Raw genomic sequence first — 14,607 nt, forward strand, 5'->3', positions numbered from 1 at the left:
GAGTCTCCTGTAGACAGCAAATAGATGGGTCCTGCTTTTTTATCCAGTCTGAAACCCTGCACCTTTTGATGGGGTCATTAAGCCCGTTCACGTTCAGAGTTACTATTGACAGATATGAGTTTAGTGTCATCATGATATCTATTCAGTCCTTGTTTTTGTGGATTGTTCCACTGAATTTCTTCTTAAAGGGGAATTTTAAGAGTCCCCCTTAAAATTTCTTGTAGAGCTGGTTTGGAGGTCACATATTCTTTCAGTTCCTGCCTGTCTTGGAAGCTCTTTATCTCTCCTTCCATTTTGAATGAGAGCCTTGTTGGATAAAGTATTCTTGGTTGCATGTTCTTCTCATTTAGGACCCTGAATATATCCTGCCAGCCCTTTCTGGCCTGCCAGGTCTCTGTGGAGAGGTCTGCTCTTACCCTAATACTCCTCCCCATAAAAGTCAGGGATTTCTTGTCTCTTGCTGCTTTAAGGATCTTCTCTTTATCTTTGGAATTCGCAAGCTTCACTATTAGATGTCGAGGTGTTGAACGGTTTTTATTGATTTTAGGGGAGGATCTCTCTATTTCCTGGATCTGAATGCCTGTTTCCCTTCCCAGATTAGGAAAGTTTTCAGCTAGGATTTGTTCAAATACATATTCTGGCCCTCTGGCCCTTTCGGCGCCCTCGGGAACCCCAATTAAACGTAGGTTTTTCTTCCTCAGGCTGTCGTTTATTTCCCTTCATCTGTCTTCACGGTCTTTTAATTGTCTGTCTCTTTTTTCCTCAGTTTCCCTCTTTGCCATCAACTTGTCTTCTATGTCACTCACTCGTTTTTCCACCTCGTTAACCCTCGTCGTTAGGACTTCTAGTTTGGATCGCATCTCCTTCAATTGATTTTTAATTTTTGCCTGATTAGATCTAAATTCTGCAGTCATGAAGTCTCTTGAGTCCTTTATGCTTTTTTCTAGAGCCACCAGTAGCTGTATGATAGTGCTTCTGAATTGGCTTTCTGACATTGAATTGTAAACCAGATTTTGTAACTCTGTGGGAGAGAGGACTGTTTCTGATTCTTTCTTTTGAGGTGAGGTTTTCCTTCTAGTCATTTTGCTCAGTGCAGAGTGGCCAAAAACAAGTTGTATTGGGAAAAGGAGAAAAAGAGGGAAGAGAAAGAAGGAAAGAAAAAGAAAGAAAGAAAAAAGAAAAAAGGAAGAAAAAGAGAAAAAAAAAAGGAAAGAAAAAAAGGGGGGGGAAGCAAACAGAAATCAAAAAGAAAAAAAAAACCCACGGGGGAGTATCCTCTGATTCTATGTACTAGAAGTCCCTTGACTTCCCCTGGAACTTTCCAGTGCTGCTTGGTCAATAATTTGTTTTTCCCCTGTCCGTCTGGCTGGTCTTCTGGGGGAGGGGCCTGTTGTGCTGATTTTCAGGTGTGAGCACTTGGGGGAGCTACTCTGCAGGGGTTGTTTACCCCGTGAGGCCGCAGGAGGAACAAGCCCCAGTGGCGGGGCAGCCCTGGAGCCCTGGAGTCAGCCCCCGCAGGAACTCCGGAGCTCTCCGTCTGCAGGGCCTGGAGGCTCCTGGGGCGGGGCCGCTGATCTGCTCAGCTGGGGCAGGAGCGTCCTCGCTGCCCTGGGCCCTCCCGGCCTCTGCCTGTCCCGGGGGGAGGCCGGACCCAGGGCTGTGTCCCTGGTGCCCTGTGCTCCCGGGCCTGCGCTGTTGGATTAGCGTTCCCAGCCACGCGCCCCCTCCGCGGAGCCGATGCCTGAGCCCCTCCGAGCTGCTCCCGGGCCCGCGCAGTCCTTCCCACGCAGAGCCTCTGCTGGAGCCGCCTCCGAGCTGCTCCGGGTCCCCCGTGCGCGCTGCAGCCCTTAGGGAGCTCGGCGCACTCTCCCGGGGCGCAGGTGCCTGTTAGTGTCCCCGGGAGCCCGAGGGCATCCCCGCCCTTCCTGGGTCCTGCTCCAGCTCCCTGCGAGCCCCTTTCCGCCCGGGAAGGTCGGTGCAGCTCCTGCTCCTCCGGGACGGGGCTCTCCTGTCCTGGGGACACTCGCCCTGGCCTTAGCCCAGCTCTTCGCGGGGCCCCTCCCCCTTGGAGGCCTTTTGTTTCTTTATTTCTTTTTTCCTCCGTCTTCCTACCTTGATAGAAGTGTGAACTCTTCTCACTGTAGCATTCCAGCTCTTCTCTCTTTAGATCTCAGGCTGAATTCCTAGATTTTCAGGATGATTTGAAGGTTATCTATGAGTCAATTGGAGAAGGACAAACATTATATGTTCTCATTCATTTGGGGAATATAAATAATAGTGAAAGGGAATAGAAGGGAAGGGAGAAGAAATGGGTAGGAAATATCAGAAAGGGAGACTGAACATAAAGACTCCTAACTCTGGGAAACAAACTAGGGGTAGTGGAAGGGGAGGAGGGTGGGGGGTGGGGGTGAATGGGTGACAGGCACTGAGGGGGACACTTGACGGGATGAGCACTGGGTGTTATTCTGTATGTTGGCAAATTGAACACCAATAAAAAATAAATTTATTATTTTAAAAATATGAAGGTTATCTAGGTAATTTGGTGGGGACCGGTGACTTGGGGACCCTACTCTTCCACCATCTTGCCTCTCCTCAAGATCGCAAATGACATATTAGATAAAGGGCTAGTATCCAAGATCTATGAAGAATGGAATATTCCTCAGCCATTAGAAATGACAAATACCCACCATTTGCTTCAACGTGGATGGAACTGGAGGGTATTATGCTGAGTGAAGTAAGTCAATCGGAGAAGGACAAAAACATTATATGGTCTCATTCATTTGGGGAATATAAAAAATTGTGAAAAGGAATAAAGGGGAAAGGAGAAAAAATAAGTGGGAAATATCAGAAAGGGAGACAGAACATGAAAGACTCCTAACTCTGGGAAATGAGCTAGGGGTGGTGGAAGGGGGTAGGCGGGGGGTGGGGTGACTGGGTGACAGGCACTGAGGTGGGCACTTGACGGGATGAGCACTGGATGTTATTCTCTATGTTGGCACATTGAACACCAATAAAAAATAAATTTATTAAAAAAAAGAAGTTATCAAACTCAACACCCAAAAAAACAAACAATACAGTCAAGAAATAGGCAGAAGACATGAACAGACATATCTCCAAAGAAGATCTACAAACATCCAACAGCCACATGAAAAAACACTCCATATCCCTTGACATAATGGCATCACTACAAATCAATGCCACAATGAGATACCACCTCACACCAGTGAGAATGGTGAAATTAACAAGACAGGAAACAGCAAATGTTGGAGAGGATGTGGAGAAAGGGGAACCCTCTTGCACTGTGGGTGGGAACGGGAACTGGTGCAGAGACTGGAAAACTGTGTGGAGGTTCCTCAAAGATTTAAAAATAGAACTACCCTATCACCCAGCTATTGAACAGCTGGGTATTTACCCCAAAGATACAAAAGTAGGGAAACAATGGAATACTTCCACTCCAATGCTCACCATGCCCATGCCCATAATAGATGAACTATGGAAGGAACTCAGATGTCTGTCCATTGACAGATGAATGGATAAAGTGTGTGTGTGTGTATACACACACACATACACACACAAACACAATTGTATTCAGCCTTCAGAAAGGATGGATGAATATCTCACATTTACATCGATTTGGATGGAACTGCAGGGTATTATGCCAAGCAAAATAAGTCACTCAGAGTAAAACAATTATCATATGGTTTAACTTCTAGGAGGAATATAAGAAACTGCACAGAGAATCATAGGAGAAAGGAGGAAAACTCAATGGGAAGTCATCAGAGATGAAGGGAAACCATTAGAGACTCTTAACTAGAGGAAGCAAACAGAGGATCACTGGAGGGTGGTAAGTACGGAGATTTTGTAACTGTTTGATGCACATTAAGGAGGGAAGGTGATGTGATTGATGAGCAACGGGTATTCATTATACACAACTGATGAATTGTTGAATCTACATCTGAAACTAATGGAGTACTATACATGTGCTAATTAAATTTAAATTTTAAAAGTAGGGCTTTTGTGGAGAAATCCTGACATGGATATCCTGTGGCTTAAAAAAGCCACTACAAGAGGAAGCTGGCCAATATGTTGGCACAGTTTTATCCTCCAAGTAAAGATATGACAGCCAAAAATGTAAGTAAAAGTTGTATGTTGACAAGACAGTGTTGATCACTCACATCTGATGTAATGAAGTAGAAGAGTATTAATAGGAAGAGCATTTAACAGTCAGGCTGTGTCCATTCTTGCTGCCTCCACCATCCTACAGAAACTTTCCTGTTCAAGGCCGGTAATCATTTCTCTGCATTTTGCAAAGTATTGTGGTTGAATCTGATTTCTCAGTAATGATTGAAATACTTGTTCTTGATGACCCTGAGGTAAAAGAGTTTTTGGAAGAGTGGTTGGAAGTAGGAACATGGTGTGAACTGAGTCTAATGGGGCATGTTCCCTCTGTGGTGGTAGGTGAGGTCACTCCTGAGAGAGAGCAGTATGGGAATGAAGGGGCAATGAGTCCTGTGATGATTCCTGAAGGGAGTAGGGGCAGCAGGGACCACTGAGCATGATTTTTATAATTTTATAAACACACCAGAGTGCATGCCTACAGAATTTTCTCCTGATTTTCTAGACTCCAATAAGAAGATACCTTGGGCTGCTTTCAGTGTTGGTGGGAGTACGACAGGAGGTAAGCATGCTGGGGGCTGGAAGTCAGAGGAAAGGGCCAACTTTGTCTCCTCCCACTGTCCTCTCTGATCCTATACCACCATGGGTCCAGCTTCATGGGGGCAGCAATGTGGTCTGGGGAGGCCTGAATGCTCAGATAAAGTGGAGATTAAGCAACTGAGGGTAGCTTTGAAGCCAAGAAATGAAAAAGAAGTCACAGGAAAGGTTACTGTGATTCCATTTTTACAGTTAATTATAGGATTACTTTCTCACAAAGGTTGAACTATAAGGAAAGGAACAGATCTGTGGTTATGAAGGCTGGCTGCGGGAGAGAGCTCACTAGGAAAGTACATGGGACAGGTTTGGAGGTGATGGAAACATTCTATGGCTTGGCCACGGCTGGTTACAGATCAATAAAACATATAGTGAGAGGGTGAAATAATACTGTGTGTAAATTATACATTAATAAAAATTTTGGAGAAGCATTAGGAGAAAGGAAACAGGTAATTGTATGAACTTAGCCAAGATCAAGCACAGAGCCGTGAAGGGAGGATATAGATGTGGATAGAAGTTCAGGTTTGGTACATGATGAACTCATAAAACCCTTTAATCATCTACTTTGGAAAGTCTCTCCAGAGCCCTTCTTTTGTTCTTGTGACACTTTTCAGATGAACTGTTACACTTCCTACATTTTATTCTGATTACCTTCTAGATACATCTGTTCCTGTCCTTATATGATGGATTATTAGAGGATGAGAGTGAAGACTTGACTTCATAGTTGTGTTTCTGGATGTCCAGGAGGTACCACAATGCCTCACACTAAGTTGGTGATTGACAGCAATTCCAAGAGGAATAATACATTAATGAGGTCAAGAAGGTCTGAAGTTAATGTGGAAGCTGGACCATCTACCTGGATATTGACTGGGCCAGTGTGACAGCCAGTGTGGATGCTCAATTATCTGCATGGACACCCTGGAAATGGCCAGAGTAGATGCTGGGAGGAAGCATGGGTACAAGTGCTCAAGGCTCTGTGAGAGTAGTAGCATGCCTGGAAAGTATGTAGGTGAGGAAAACAAGATGCAAGCGTCAAAGTAAAAGAAATTTTTATGTGGTGGGGAACAAGTAGCGATCAGGAAAAAAAGAATTTAGAGAACAAATACTGTGAAATAAAGGAGCAACTCTGAGCTGAAGAATGATAAGGGAAACAGTATGTGAGTGAAAAACTGACCATTGAGGCACAGAAAAATCACCATGAAAAGGAAGTGAGTGTATTAGGAAATATGTTCATAATACCGCTAGGGTTCTAAGGAAGTGTATTAGTGATTCAAAGGGAAGCATCTCAAAACAGAATAAGAATGATCATATAGGCTATGGAAGGTGAGGTGACTGCAGGTGAAGAAAAACTGTCATATTGCGTGGTTTTACTTTTCTCCATGTAGAACTTCCACAAATTAAAATACTTAATTGCCTTCCAAATAATACAGTTTGTTCTCAGAGAAGAAAGATGCTTTTTGAAAGATGCAGTAATCTTTTGGGTCAAATATAAGCAAATAACAACTCCTTACTCATAAAGCAGACTGGTAGACATTAAAATTTTCAGAATCATTTTGGTAAGTAAAAAGAACATAAAATTTCACCTTGGTTTGCATAAACAGTCACTGGGAAATCATTATATAAATTATTTATATGCCAACTCATGGGTGCCATGCACTATAGTTAATACTATTTGTCAAAACAGCTCATTTGTAAAAACCATTTCATAAAATGAAAAGGTAGAACATTTTATATTAGATGCTTACTGCAGATAAGAAAGAGAAAATAGAATCCATTTCCCCTAATATATGTTTCACATAACCATAAAAATAATTTTCACATGACAAGTACTATATGGTGATCCCTGAAAGGATCAAACAAAGTATAGGTCACTCGAACTTGTCCTGCATATTTATGTAATTATTCCAAAATGAGGATTAATCTGAGGTTTCTTGGAAAAATATTTGAGCATACAAGAGAGAAACATTATGGTTGCATGAACTGGTGTTTCAAATATCTTCTCTCAAATTCCATTTGATTCTATTTTCTGCAGTACTGTTCTGCATAACATTGTTTGAAAATGCACAGGGAGTCATAGATCCAGATTCATGGTCCCTGCAGTCATGATGCATGTTTCTACCTGATAGGTGGTCTCATTTTATATGAATTTGCAGTTGGATCTGAGTGAGGTTGAAATGAGACAGTCACAGGAATAGTTCTGAGATGTGAGTCTGAAGACAAAAATTATGTTTTTCTCTAAGTAAAAAAAAAAAAAAAAAAAGTTTCCAAATCAGCCTTAAAGCAGGATTTAACCATTAGTCATATCATTTTTGTGTGTGTATATAAAAACTTACTCAAGTATGTTAATAAAAGTAAATTGGTGGTTTAATTAGAGCTTTGATTCTGGAAGATCATTGTCACAAGGGTCTAGTTTATTATAATAACTAATTGAATGAAATAAGAGAATAAGTGAGTGAATGTTTCTGTGGATACACAGAGTTGATATTAACAAGGATACAGCTTTCATTCATTCTGGATGTAGAAGCTCTTAGAGAAAAATAAACACTCAAAGGTTCTTACAGCATCTTCCTTTCCAATAGTAACGACATTTCCTACTTCTCAGTGGAGGGAGGTTTTGGTGTAATTACCCATCTCTGTTTCCCTGAGGAGACCTTAAACTTTGAGAAAAGTGCATGCCAATGTTGCCGGTTAAGTGGCCTTCCCCAGAGACCTCTTCTAGTTCAACTGTGAAGTTGATAAAACTAGGAGAAAAACTGAGGAAGCGCACCAACTGCTGAACAAAGTGGCCTCCTCTGGAGATTACCCTGGATGTGGTTGGTTTGAATGCCATGATAAGGCATCTTGCTCTTCAGAGATAATAGTTTTGAGGTGTTTAAACAATTATGTACTTACTTTGTGAAAATATTTATACCATTTTAATGATATAATTTTCTGTAAGCTTTCTAATGAGCCCTCAAGTGACCTCAGTAAAACAAGACTGTGCTTGGCAAAAGCAATTTCCAAGGAGACCATTTTTAATTGCTTAAAATTTCAAACTGATGGTGTTAGCAGCTGCTTGCTGGAATGGGTAGGCTCCTCCCTCATACAAGTCCTGATGAGCACATTTATTTAATACAGTAACAGTTGCCATAAGCTGGAGTCTGAGAGAGGTTAAATGCTGTAGGGGTCTCCAGAGTTATTTGGTTACCTATTCTGTATCAGGCAAAGGAATTCACACTCCAGAAATTCAAATCCTTCTTTGCTTTGTTAAGTGATGGAATAATCTGATGAAATACTTCAAATACAGTGATCCAATCCTTAATTTTTTAACCTATTTCATGAAACTGCTACTAATTCTCAATGTAGTATATATATCAGTTAGGAACACAGCTTGAAGACATGAACAGACATATCTCCAGAAAAAAAATCTACAAATGGCCAACAGACAGATGAAAAAAATGCCCCATATCACTTGGCATTGAGATACCACCTCACACCAGTTAGAATAGCTAAAATTAGCAAGTCAGGAAACAACAAATATTGGCAAGGATGTGGAGAAAGGGGAACCCTCTTACACTGTTGGTGGGAATGCAAACTGGTACAGCCACTCTGGGAAACAGTGTGGAGGTTCCCCAAGAAGCTAAAAATAGAGTTACATTATGATCCAGCAATTGCACTACTAGGTGTTTACCCCAAAGATACAGATGTAGTTATTTGAAGGGGCACCTCCACTCCAATGTTTATAAAAGCAATGTCCACAATAGCCAAACTGTGGAAGGAGCACATCCAACAGATGAATGGATAAAGAAGATAATATATATATAAATACACACACATATATATAATGGAATATTAGCCATCAGCAATGATGAATACCTATCATTTACATTGACGTGGATGGAACTGGGTGGTACTATGTGGAGCAAAATAAATCAATCAGAGAAAGACAATTATAATATGGTTTCACTCTTATGTGTAATATAAGAAATAGCACAAAGGATCATAGAGGAAGGGAGAGAAAACTGAATGGGAAGTCACCAGAGAGGTAGACAAACCATGAGAGACTCTGAACTATAGAAAACAAACTGAGGGTTGTTGGAGGGGAGTGGAGAGTTGGGGTAACTGAGTGATGGGCATGAAGGAGGGCACAGGATGTGATGAGCACTGGGTGTTATATGCAACTAATGAATTTTTGAACACTACATTTGAAAATGATGTACTAGATATTCAATAATTTAATTTAAATTTTAAAAAGGAAAAAATAAAATAATTTTGGATTCTTTGAGTTTGAACAATAACCAACCCATCTTTAGTGGAAGGGGAATTGGGCAGGGGGTTGGGGTGACTGGGTGATGGGCACTGAGGGGGAGCACTTGGCGGGATGAGCACTGGGTGTTATGCTATATGTTGGCAAATTGAACTCCAATAAAAATGAAAAAAATAACCAACCTTAGATATATGACCTTAGAAAGTTTCTTAGCAATTCTGTGACTCCATTGCTTATCTGTAAAATGGTATAGGAATAGTATTTCTCTCGGAGGTTCTCCAGGTGGCCCAATGCCTACACCCTGTCGAGCCACAAACAGAGGTAACCCCAGCACATCAACCCTGGAGGAGGACAAGGGCGAGTAGCCACTGCAGCAGCCAGCCCCAGTTTGCAGATGCAGCTGTAGCAGAATCAGTGGGTGGTGGGGGAGCAGAGCCGGATGCTCCAATGAACCACCCAGGGAACAGCAGTGAAGCCAACAGGAATGGAATAACAGCAAAGAGGACTCCTCAGGAGGAGACTCACATCTGTGAGAAATGCTGTGCAGAGTTCTTCAGCTTCTCAGAGTTCTTAGAACATAAGAAAAATTGCACTAAAAATCTATCTGTGCTCATCATGAATAACAACAAGGGTCCGATGCCTGCGGGAGACTTCTCCAGGACTGCGCTCAGCCACCCGCCACACAGTCCAAGGCAGTAAGGATGGTCACAGGGATCAGAGAGATGTAAAAATATTCCATGATTATGGATTGGAAGAATTAATATTGGAAAAGTGTCTATGCTACCCAGGGCAATTTACACATTCAATGAAATCCTTATCTAAATACCATGGACTTTCTTCAGAGACTTGGAACAAATCATCTTAAGATTTATGTGGAATCAGAAAAGACCCTGAATAGCCAGGGAAATATAGAAAAAGAAAACCAGAGCTAGAGGCATCACAAAGTCAGATTTCAAGTTGTATTACAAAGCTGTGATCATCCATAGATCAATGGAACAGAATAGAGAACCCAAAAAATGGGCCCTCAACTCTATGGTCAACTAATATTTGACAAAGTAGGAAAGACTATCCACTGGAAAAAAGACAGCCTCTTCAATAAATGGTGCTGGGAAAATTGGACATCCACATGCAGAAGAATGAAACTAGACCACTTGCTTACACCATACACAAAGATAAACTCAAGATGGATCAAAGATCTAAATGTGAGACAAGATTCCATGAAAATCCTAGAGGAGAACACAGGCAACACCCTTTTTGAACTTGGACACATCAACTTCTTGCAAGATACATCTATGAAGACAAGGGAAACAAAAGCAAAAATGAACTATTGGGACTTCATCAAGATAAAAAGTTTCTGCACAGCAAAAGAAACAGTCAACAAAACTAAAAGACAACCTACAGAATGGGAGAAGATATTTGCAAATAACCTATCAGATAAAGGGCTAGTATCTAAGATCTATAAAGATCTTATTAAACTCAACAGAAAAGAAACAAACAATCCAATCATGAAATGGGCAAAATACATGAACAGAAATTTCACCAAAGAAGACATAGACATGGCCGACAAGCACACGAGAAAACGCTCTGCATCACTGGCCATCAGGGAAATACGAATCAAAACCACAATGAGATACCACCTCCCACCAGTGAGAATGGTGAACATTAACAAGACAGGAAACAACAAATGTTAAAGAGGATGTGGATAAAGGGAACCCTCTTGCACTGTTGGTGGGAGACTGGTACAGCCACTCTGGAAAACTATGTAGAGGTTCCTCAAATAGTTAAAAATATAGCTACCCTATGACCCAGCAATGGCACTGCTGGGGATTTACCCCAAAGATACAGATGCAGTGAAATGGCAGGACACCTGCACCCCAATGTTTATAGCAGTAATGTCCACATAGCAAAACTATGGAAGGAGCCTCAGTGTCCATCAAAAGATGAATGGATAAAGAAGATGTGATATATATATAGAAAAAGAAAACCAGAGCTAGGGGCATCACAAAGTCAGATTTCAAGTTGTATTACAAAGCTGTGATCATCCATTGATCAATGGAACAGAATAGAGAACCCAAAAAATGGGCCCTCAACTCTATGGTCAACTAATATTTGACCATATATATATGGTCAACTAATATTTGACTAATATATATATATATATATATATATATATCACACTGGAATATTACTCAACCATTAGAAATGACGAATACCCACCATTTGCTTCAACATGGATGGAACTGGAGGGTATTCTGCTGAGTGAAGTAAGTCAATAGGAGAAGTACAATAATTATAAGGTTTCACTCATATGGGGAATATAAAAAAAAGTGAAAGGGAGAGAAAATGAGTGGGAAAAATCAGAGAGGGTGACAAAACATGAGAGACTCCTAACTCTGGGAAACGAACAAGGGGTAGTGGAAGGGCAAGTAGGCGAGGGGTTGGGATAACTGGGTGATGGGAACTGAGGGGGGGCCCTTGAAGGGATGAGCACTGGGTGTTATACTATATGTTGGCAAATCAAATTCCAAATATATATATAAAAGGATGGTCACAGGGAGGTTTGTGGCGGATCAAGGGAGCTGAAGGAGAAGCTGGGTGCTGAACCTGTCATGTACCTGAAGACAGAGGCTGCTCTGCTCTCCACGTCCCAGGACATACGCTATTTACCCAAAGGCAAAGTGGCCAACACTAACGTGACTCTGCAAGCACTGCAGGGCACCAAAGTGGCGGTGAATCAGTGCTGTGCCGAGGTGCCGCCAGCCCCCTAGCCCGGTGCCAGCAGCATCCCATGGATCCTAGAACGGATCCTGTGCCTGCAGCAGTAGCAGCTGCAGCATATGCAGCTCACCGAACATTGGGCCCTCCACTCTGGTGTGGCAGGAGTGGACACTCTCAAGACCCTGGGCAGACACATGTCCCAGCAGGTTTCCACAGCCGTGGCCTTGCTCAGCCAGAAAGCTGGCAGCCAGGGCCTGTCTCTGGATGCCTTGAAACCGGCCAAACTACCTTGTGCAAACATCCCTTCCACCGTCAGCTCTGTGGCCCAGGGGCTGGCACCTTTCACCCTGAAGCCCATATGACAAGGGTGCTGCTGAACATCATGTCGTGCCTTTCTGGTGCTTTGCTACCTCAGGCCCCTGGCTCTGTGCTCTTCCAGAGCCCTTTCTCCACCATGGTGTTAGACCCATCCAAGAAAGGGAAGGGGAAGCCGCCGAACGTGTCCCCAGTGGAGGCCAAACCCAAAGATGAGGCCATCCTCTGCAAGCACAGGTGTAAGTACTGTAGGAAGGTTTTGGGGACCAATAGCTTCCTACAGATCCACCTCACCTCCCATACCAGAGAGAGACCCTTTTTGTGCTGTCTGTGGCCACTGGTTCACCACCAAGGGCAACCTCAAGGTGCACTTTCATTGACATCATCAGGTGAAGGCCAACCCCCAGCTCTTTGCAGAGTTCCATGACAAAATGGCAACAGGCAATGACATTCCCTATGCAATCTCTGTACCCAGCCCTGTAGATGAATTAAGTCTCTCTTTAGACAACAAACCTGTCCTTTTAAGAGGAATCCCCAGTCTAGGGCTATCTCAGAATTCTCTCTTCAGGGACTAACCCCAAGTACCTAATGCACAACCCACTGCCCAATGACCTGCAGCCTAGGCCTTCCTGGGAAAGTAAGGACCGACCCCTACTATCGAGGGGTGGTGGTGGAGGGGGTTGCAAACCACACTTCCCCAGCATTGGTGGCTTCCAAGGGAGTAGGACCCCCAGCCAGGGTCAGAGACCCGAAATTACAAAAGCTGGTGGTGAACATTGACAAGGCCACTACTGATCCCAACAAATGTCTCATTTCCCACCGTTCTTGAGATTCCAGAGCTCCCTCAAGATGCATTACTGCACCCACACCGGGGAGAGGCCATTTCATTGTAAGATCTGTGGTCAGGCCTTCTCCACCAAGGGCAACCTGAAGACACACCTCAGGATTCACCAGACCAACATGTCCATAAAGACGCAGCAATCATGCGCCATCTGCCAGAAGAAGTTTATGAATGTGGTCCTGCTGCAGCAGCACATCCAGATGCACATAGATGGCCAGATTCCCATCACGCCTCTGCCTGAGAACCCCTATGATTTTACGGGTCCAGAGGCTGCGATGGTCAGCGAAAATGGTAGCGCAGGTGCCACCTGTTATGATGACATCATTGAGAGCATCAATGTTGACTAGCTCAGCCACCCAGTACGCTTCTGGCAGCTCCCTGAAGGACCCCGTGCCTCTTCCCAACATCCACTCAGCATCACCCACTCTCCGGTTCTCCGTGAAAGCTGCCCTAGATGCCCCAGGGAAGGTGGGTCCTGGTCCTCTTGTCTAGCAGCAGCAGAGCAGCAGAGAAAATGGTCCATTGGAGAGCGACAGCTTGACCAACAACTCACCGTCCTCGGTGATGGGAGACCAGGAGTACCAGAGCCGAAGTCCAGATGTGCTGAAGACCACATCCTTCCAGGTCCTGTCCCTGGACAATAGCCAGGCAGAGGGCATCCAGTCCGGGTCTCCTGATGCTGGTGGCAAAGCAGACAGCTCCAAGAACAGCCACACTGAGATGGAAGGTCTAGAAGTCTGCCATCAACATTTATCCAAGCCCAGCCAACCTATGTCAAAGTTGAAGTCCCTGGTGCGTTTGTTGGACTTGCGCCCATATCCGCAGGCATGACACCTTTGCTAGTGGCCCAGCCATGCTAACAGGCCAAACAACACAGGTATACACGGTGTGAGAAGAATTTATCTAGGGGAGCGCTCTTCAAATTCATGAGCAGACTCACACTGGGGAGAAGCCTTTTGTGTGTAACATATATGGGTGAGCTTTTACCACCAAAAGCAACTTGAAGGTCCACTATATGACACATGGGGCGAACAATAGCTCAGCTCTCTGTGGGAGGAAACTGGCCATCAAGAACACCATGGCTCTGTTAGGAACTGATGGGAAGAGAGTCCCTGAGATGTTTCCAAAGGAAATCCTGGTCCCTTTGGTGAACATGGACCCTGTGGTATGGAATCATGCTCAATGGAGGTCTCACCATGAAGACCAATGAGATCTCTGTGATCCAGAGTGGGGGTATTCCTACCCTCTCAGTCTCCCTGGGGGCCAGCTCCATTGTGAACAACACCACTATCTCCAAGATGGATGGCTCCCAATCTGCCATCAGTGCTGAAGTGGAAAAACGAGGTGCTGCCAACATCGTCCCCAAACACCTGACTGCTGTGAATATTGAGTAGGTTTTTATGTTAGTCCTATTTAATAGTCATATATAATAATCTCCAATCATTCTACCATCCAAATAACAATAGGTTGTTTTCTACAGTTATTGATTTAAAAGTATTATTTTGTGTCAATGTTTTTTTAATTATATTTATTTTATAGAAAATAAAAATGTCCTTCTCCAATTGACTTATTTCACTCAGCATAATACCCTCCAGTTCCATCCACGCCGAAGCAAATGGTGGCTATTTGTCGTTTCTAATGGCTGAGTAATATTGGTGGGTGGTGGGGGTGACTGGGTGATGGGCACTGAGGTGGGCACTTGACGGGATGAGCACTGGGTGTTATTCTATATGTTGGCAAATTGAACACCAATAAAAAATAAATTTATAAAAAAAAA

The 14,607-nt window shown here is 43.5% G+C and overlaps 1 pseudogene; it reads left to right on the plus strand.

Moving 5' to 3' along the window:
• Nucleotides 1-5,619: 5,619 nt before the first annotated feature.
• Nucleotides 5,620-14,224, plus strand: LOC100686468 (annotated as a pseudogene).
• The last annotated feature ends 383 nt before the right edge of the window (nucleotides 14,225-14,607 follow it).

This window comes from Canis lupus, chromosome 35 (genome assembly GCF_011100685.1).
Source record: "Canis lupus familiaris isolate Mischka breed German Shepherd chromosome 35, alternate assembly UU_Cfam_GSD_1.0, whole genome shotgun sequence".
Lineage (NCBI taxonomy): Eukaryota > Metazoa > Chordata > Mammalia > Carnivora > Canidae > Canis > Canis lupus.